This window comes from Galeopterus variegatus, unplaced genomic scaffold (assembly GCF_000696425.1).
Source record: "Galeopterus variegatus unplaced genomic scaffold, G_variegatus-3.0.2 Scaffold369, whole genome shotgun sequence".
Lineage (NCBI taxonomy): Eukaryota > Metazoa > Chordata > Mammalia > Dermoptera > Cynocephalidae > Galeopterus > Galeopterus variegatus.
In genome coordinates, this window is record NW_007726480.1 from 401,169 (window position 1) to 408,250 (window position 7,082).

Sequence of the window (7,082 nt, forward strand, 5' to 3'; positions counted from 1 at the left end):
TAGAAGAAATGGATAAATTCCTAGACACACACAACTTACCAAAGTTGAATCATGAAGAACTAGAAAACCTAAACAGACCAATAACAAAGTAATGAGATTGAAGCAGTAATAAAAAGTCTCCCAACAAAGAAAACCCAAGGACCAGATGGCTTCAGTGACAAATTCTACCAAGCATTTAAAAATGAACTAATACCAATTCTTCTCAAACTCTTCCAAAATATTGAAGATAAGAGTATACTTCCAAACTCATTCTAAGAGTTGGAGGCAACATATAAAATATACTGTAAAGATATAGTAACCAAAACAATATGGTACTGGCATAAAAATAGGAAAATTGACCAATGGAATAGAATAGAGATCCCCAAAATAAATCTGTGCACTTAACAGCCAACTGATTTTCAACAAAGGTGCCAGAAATATGCAATGGGGAAAGAACATCCTTTTCAACAAATGGTGCTGGAAAAACTGGATATTCACATGCAGAAGATTGAAACTAGACCCCTATCTCTCACCAGACACAAAAATCAACTCAAAATGTATCAAAGTCCTAAATTTAATACCTGAAACTGTGAAACTACTAGAAGAGAACACGGGGAAACACCACACGAAATAGGAGTGGGCAGCACTTTTTTGAGAGAGACTACAAAGGCACACACAAAAAGAAATAAAATAAAATTCACATGGGACTACATCAAACTAAAAACTTCTGCACAGCAAGAGACACTATCAACAAAGCAAAAAGACAACCTTCAGAATGGGAGAAACTGTCTGCAAACTACATATCAGATAAGGAGCTAACATCCAGAATATATAAGGAACTTAAACAACTCAACAGCAGAAAAACAAATAACCCTATTAAAAAATGGGAAAAATACCTGAACAGACATTTCTCAAAAGAAGACATACAAATGGCCAACAGGCCCATGAAAACTGTCCAACATCAATAATCATCTGGGAAATGTAAATTAAAACCACAGTGAGTTATCATCTCACTCTAGTTAGAATGGCTATTATCAACAATACAAAAAAAATCACAAATGCTGTGAGGATACAGAGAAAAAAGAACTCTCCTACATTGCTGTTGGGAGTATAAATTGGTACAGCCAATGTGGAAACCAGTATGGAGGTTTCTCAGAGAACTAAAAATAGATCTACTTTATGACCCAGTTGTCCCACTACTGGGTATACCCAAAGGAAATGAAATCAACATATCAAAAAGACACCTGCACTCCCATGTTCATCACAGCACTGTTCATAACAGCCAAGAGATGGAATCAACCTAAATGTCCATCAATGGTGAATGGATAAAAATATCTGTGGTATATACACATAATGGACTACTACTCAGCTATATGTATAAAAAAAATGATATCCTGTCATTTGCAACAACACGGATGGAACTGAAAACCATCATGTTAAATGAAGTAAGTCAGGCACAAAAAACCAAATACTGCATGATTTCATTCATATATGGAATTTAAACAAAAAATGTGTTCTCATAGAAGTACAGAGTAGAATAATGGTTACCAGAGGCTGGGGCAGGGGGTAGGGTAGACAGGGGAGGAGAAAAAGTGGTGGACTAATGGGTACAAAACTATACTATCCACCCCAAGTGAATCGTTGTGCAGTGTATGCATATATTGAAACAACACACTGTACTCCACAAGTTTGAACAAGTAAAATGCCAAAGTACTTTGAATTAAAAAAAAAAAAAGAACTCTAAGTCAATAAGTTTGTGTTATTTTAAGCCACTAAATGTGCCATAATTTGTTACAGCAGCAATAGGAAGCTAATACACTTATATAAGATGTACCATTCCACTGTAAAACATTTTTTATTGAGGTGCGTTGACTGCAGTAAAGTGCATAGATCTTACTTGTACAGCTTGATGACTTTTTACACAATACATGCTGTGTAACTGCCATCCAGACTGAGATATGGAATATTCCAGCACCCTGCAGCTCTTTCATGTGACCTTCATACCCATAGGTCCGTGTTCCTGTTTTGTCTGCATTTGAACTTCCTGTAAATACAATTGCACCCTGAGTACTCACTCGTGTCTGGCTACTTAGTGCCAAGTCCGTGAGATTCATCCATGACTCTGCTTGTTACTAGTCCACATTTAATTTAGTCCTTTTATCAATTTTGTAGACTACTCTTATAACCATACCAAAAAAACCAAAAAGAGAGAGAAATAGAGACACTATTCTGTATTTTTCCCAGTCATATGGCTTCTCTTATGTGGCCTGAAGCCCTCAAAATTTTCCTCACTCCTCCAACAGGACAGCAGGGCCGTGCTCAGCAGTCTGGATGGAAAGTTATCCGGACTTAGGTTTTTCTCCCTCGAGGAATCCTGGTGCTCCAGCCCACAAGTTCCAGGGTGTGCTACGTGCAGAGTCTGTGCAGAGCTCCAGGCTTGGGCTGCTGCGCCCGGTTTTCTGAAGGAGGACCCCCCCATCATTTACTGAGCTCTTTCCAGCAAACGTTCTCTTCAGCACCAGAGAGTCCCCAGACTCTCTTTGCATTCGAGTCTTCCCTGTCCCTCTCAGACCTTCTGATCTGAGGCACTCGCTCTACCCCTTAAACGACTCCCCACTTTCTTCCCTCCTCTCCGCAAACCAAACCACCGCGTCTCTCTCGGCTTCTGCCCTTGGACTTCTCTTTCGCTCTGCATTTCCATCCACCTCAACCTAGAGCCCCAGAAACCCCTTGCCACATTGGCAGCATTTCCTTAAGGTGGCACAGGCACCCTGGCCTTTGCAAGGGCTCCTCTGGAGAGTCTGTGATTGCTAAAAGGTGAGATTTTCATTGTACTTTGCATGGGAGGCCCCATGCAGTGACAGCCTCACAAAGAGGACGTCCTGGCTGGCCCTTCCTGCACTCTCCCACTTCGGGATTCTGTCTCCAAAACTGCTGCCTCGGCTTTGGCTAGAGAGCTCCCCATCCTTACTGGGACCATGGGAGCCCCAGAGCCATGGTTTCCAATTCTGGGAGAGGAGAGAGCATGTGTGGCTTAGAGAAGTCGGCTAAGGTCGTGGTTGGTGGTCACCTGTCTTCTGGGTCACCACACAGGCAGAGCAGGGGAGGGAGATGGTTCCAGGAGCCACGGGGCCCGGCCTGTAGGATGACAGGCCTCGCCAGATTTCCCATCCCTGTCCCCTTTGTTACACCTTCAGTCTTCAGTGGGCACACTAACCCATGGGCAATTAGTCGTTTTTGTTTTTAAGATCAAAATATCATATTTACCACTAATAAATCTGATCAGAGTGTGGCCTTAGATCTGCAGCCAAGAGGCCTTTCAATATTCCCCACTCACTTCTTTAATTGGACTTGTCACCCCAAACTTCAAACCTGCCCCCTTATTCTTAAATCACAGAGCACGACTGGTTTTTACACAAGTGCCCTGCGCAACGGGAAGACTCCAGAAGAGAGAGTCAGGGGAGCATTTATAAGGTTCATTTAGGAGATCAGAATAGAGGGAAGGAAACAATTCTGAAAATCCTTTCTCTGCTTTAAAAAGTCACCACACACAAAGACCACAAACAAACCCCCCCTAAGACATTCAGAAGAACTTTGTTTTGAAAGCTGTTCCCTGCCCCAGGTCAACAAGAAGGAAAGGACTGCGGGGGACACAGCTCCCCCCTGCCCCGGGGGCACCCACCACCTAGTTGGGCTGTGTTTGCGCTCCAGGAAGCTCAGGTGCCTGGGCCTAGTCCCATCCCAGCTTTTAAATAATAAACATTTGTTATCCTTGCCCTCATTCATTAATTTTTTTAAAAAGGAAAATAAGCTAAACAAAGCAGAAAAGTATGCACATAAAAACCTCTCCAGGACGGCTGGAGAGGCAAGGAAGGAAAGGCCGCCTATAACTTATTTTTATAAACATCATAATAAATAACACAGATTTCAACCTATGGCTATAAATAACATCTGATGTTTTCTCTCCAGATTTACCCGGGCCCTTGCTGGCTTGAGGTCCTGCGTTACCTAAGCCTAAGCCTCGTTGTTTTTAGAAGTTGTATTTCTGTATCTTGCTTAGTGTTCGTTTGCAGGCCAGGCCCTTCCTTCGCTCCGTGGCTGCCTCCCCCACCCCACACCTCCCCCCGCCCCCAAGATCTCTGGGACTGGGACGTCCCCTCGCCTGGAAGGACACCTGATGGGGAGGCTGATGGGTTACCGGTTTCCTTCCTCAGCCGGCTCGCTGGCCCCACGGCCCCACAGATGTTCTCCCTGGGTTTGTTTTGATAGCCTGTTTTAAAAACAGTTCATATCCACCAACTGTTCAGATGATAACATTCCAAGGGGCCAGCAACTGATTCTTTTCGTTGCTGTTTATCCTGACAAGCACAGCCCGGCTGGACAAGCTGGGGCCGGGGGAATTCCCCTTTCTTGCGCTTCTGATTGTTGCCCACGTTTGCCACAAGGAAGTCTCATTTGCAGCTTTCTCTCACATGGGAGTCCTGTGTTCCCTGGGGAGGAGAGGAGGAGGAAAGACAATCGGATGGAGAGATGTAGTGCGGGTATTATTGGAACTGATGACCCTCCCTTAAAGGCAGACTGTTCCACCAGCAGCACTGAGAGGAGACTTTTGCCCACGTGTGTGCAGGGACGTGGGGAAGGCCCTGCTGGGGGGTCGAGCTGGTACTTTGAACTAACTCTCTCTCTAACATCTCAAGCCACCTAGGCCTAAATCAAACTTCTCAAATGCCCGCCGTAGCCACAGGAGCCTGTGGCTGAAGGCACCCGCTGCTTCCCCGGACACCCAGACCTGGCTGCTGTCCACTCTGACTCTTCCTCTCTTTTGAACTCCAAAGCCAAGTCGTAGTCAAGCCCGGCTGATTTTCCTGTGACATTTTTGTTGCTTGCGTCTATCCCTTCTCCTCCACCCCTGCCACCTCCACCCATACTGGGCCCCATCACCTGTCCCTTTCACTGTGGCAGTAACTTTGCCCACTGTCCTGGCCTTCCGTCTCTCTCTTTCCGTTACACCTTCACACCATTGCTAGGCTGAGCTTCCTAAAGCTTCACCCTGTTGTCACTTACCTGCTCAAAAAGCCTTAGCGACCTCCCACTGAGTGCAAATGAAGTCACAGTGCCTCTGCATGGTGCTATGGGTTGAACTGTGTCCCCCAAAGGTTCACGTATTAATCCCCACTATAACTGTGTCGAGGGTGGCAAATCCTATTATGGTAATTGAAAGGAGGGGTCTTGAAGAGATGATTAGGTTGTGAGTGGATTGATCCATTGTGAATGGATTGAGCCATTCATGGAGTAATGAGCATGGTTCTGATGAGCAAGTGAGTAGTTTCTCTTGTTCAGCCATCTGCCATGTGATGCCCTGTGTCACTGTAGAGCTGCCACCAGCGAGGTCCTCACCAGATGTATTCCCTGGACTTTGGAGTTCCCAGCTTCCAAAACTGTAAGAAATAAAATGTATTTCCTTATAAATTACCCACAGAAATGGACTATTAAATGTGGCTTTCCAGGACCTCCATGCTCTGGTCCCGACCTACCTTTGCTCCTGATCTCTGTCTACTGCTCCACACAGATCCCTCGCACTGTCTAGCCAAGCTCATGATTTTCTGAACACACCTGTGCTTTACAGTGGGGCTGCCATGTGGCCGATTCCAGGGGATGCCCTTCCCTTCATCATCTACCCAAATGTGCTTCTTGGAGCTGTTCAGGGCCCAGCCTGTGTGACTAGAGGGCCTCTGGACCTTTGCACGTGCCGCTTCCTCATTCTGAATTGCCCTCCTTTCCCAGCTCCACCTGTAAAAATCATACTATTCTTCAAATGCCACTTTTTCCATGAAGACTTTCTGATCACTGTTGCTGGAAAGTATAACTCTTGCTGAGAAATCTCTGAGCAAAATTGTACCTGCAGTGTTTACAATTTTCTTTGTATTTATATGTCAGATTTTCTCACATAGAATACAAACCTCCTTAAGGATGAAGACCATGAGTTGCTCTTCTGCATATAATCTGCTGTGCCCAGCACTGGGGCTGGCACATAGTAAGTGCTCAGTGAATTTTTGTTGGATGAAGTTAAGAATGATTTATGTTGGGCTCAGGCTGCCACATTTCACTGATGACCTCTGGTTGCATTTCAATTCAGCACATCTCTCAGATCTCTTCTCATCCTTGTTTGCTACTCTATGCTGCAGAGTTAGGTGAGGATTGGGTAGGAACCTAGGCTTGTCTCCTCCATAATCCAAACTCACATAATGATGATGCAGGGATTCTCAGATATGTGCAAGTCCATAAGATCCCAACTGGTCCAGTGCTTTGCAAACCACTGCTCAGAGCCCTGAGTCCCAGGACAGGTGGGGGTGGGCACCGGGGTAGAGGGAGGCTGTGCATGAGGGAGCTTTGGGTCTGTGTCCCCACACCAACCAGATCAGCTCTGCTTGTATCTGTCTCACATCTTGAGGTCTGGTAGAAGTTATCTTTACTAGTGGCCAAAAAATACTTGCTTTTAATGAAAAACAAAAACAAACCATAGATATAGTCCAAGTAGGTAAAAATCCAAAACTCTTAAGAGAAATGCCTGTCTAAACCTATTTGGAGGGATCTTAAAGAAAGCACATTCGACAGCTTCCAATCCAGAGCAATCCCCCCACCATCACAGGACAGTCCCCCAACAACAAATCATCACCTAACATGTTCAGAGTGGGCCAGGGAGAACCCAGGAAGATGGGAGTCAGATGCCAGGTTTTAGCTCCAGCTCTGCCAGGAAAAAATTGTGTAACTTAGGCTGAGTTCTTTCATGTCTCTGGACTCAGCATCTCATTGAAAAGCACCTGGAGGCCCAATGGCCTAGGCAGGGTGGCGCAGGGAGCCCCGGCCAGCCCAGGGCACTCAGCGATGTACCTGCACACACTGGGATTCTACTCTTAGCCTGAACTTGATCTCTAGGGCCCTCCCCAGGTCTTATCATTTAGAGACTCTGTGACTCAGCTGGCAGCCGTGTGGACCCTGTTGCTTGGGGAAATACAGCATGCACATTTATTCTGGGTTTGGATATTTAAAGAGCCGGGTGTGTTGTGCAACATTTCGGAAGTGCTTGGGTTAGGGAGGGGGCC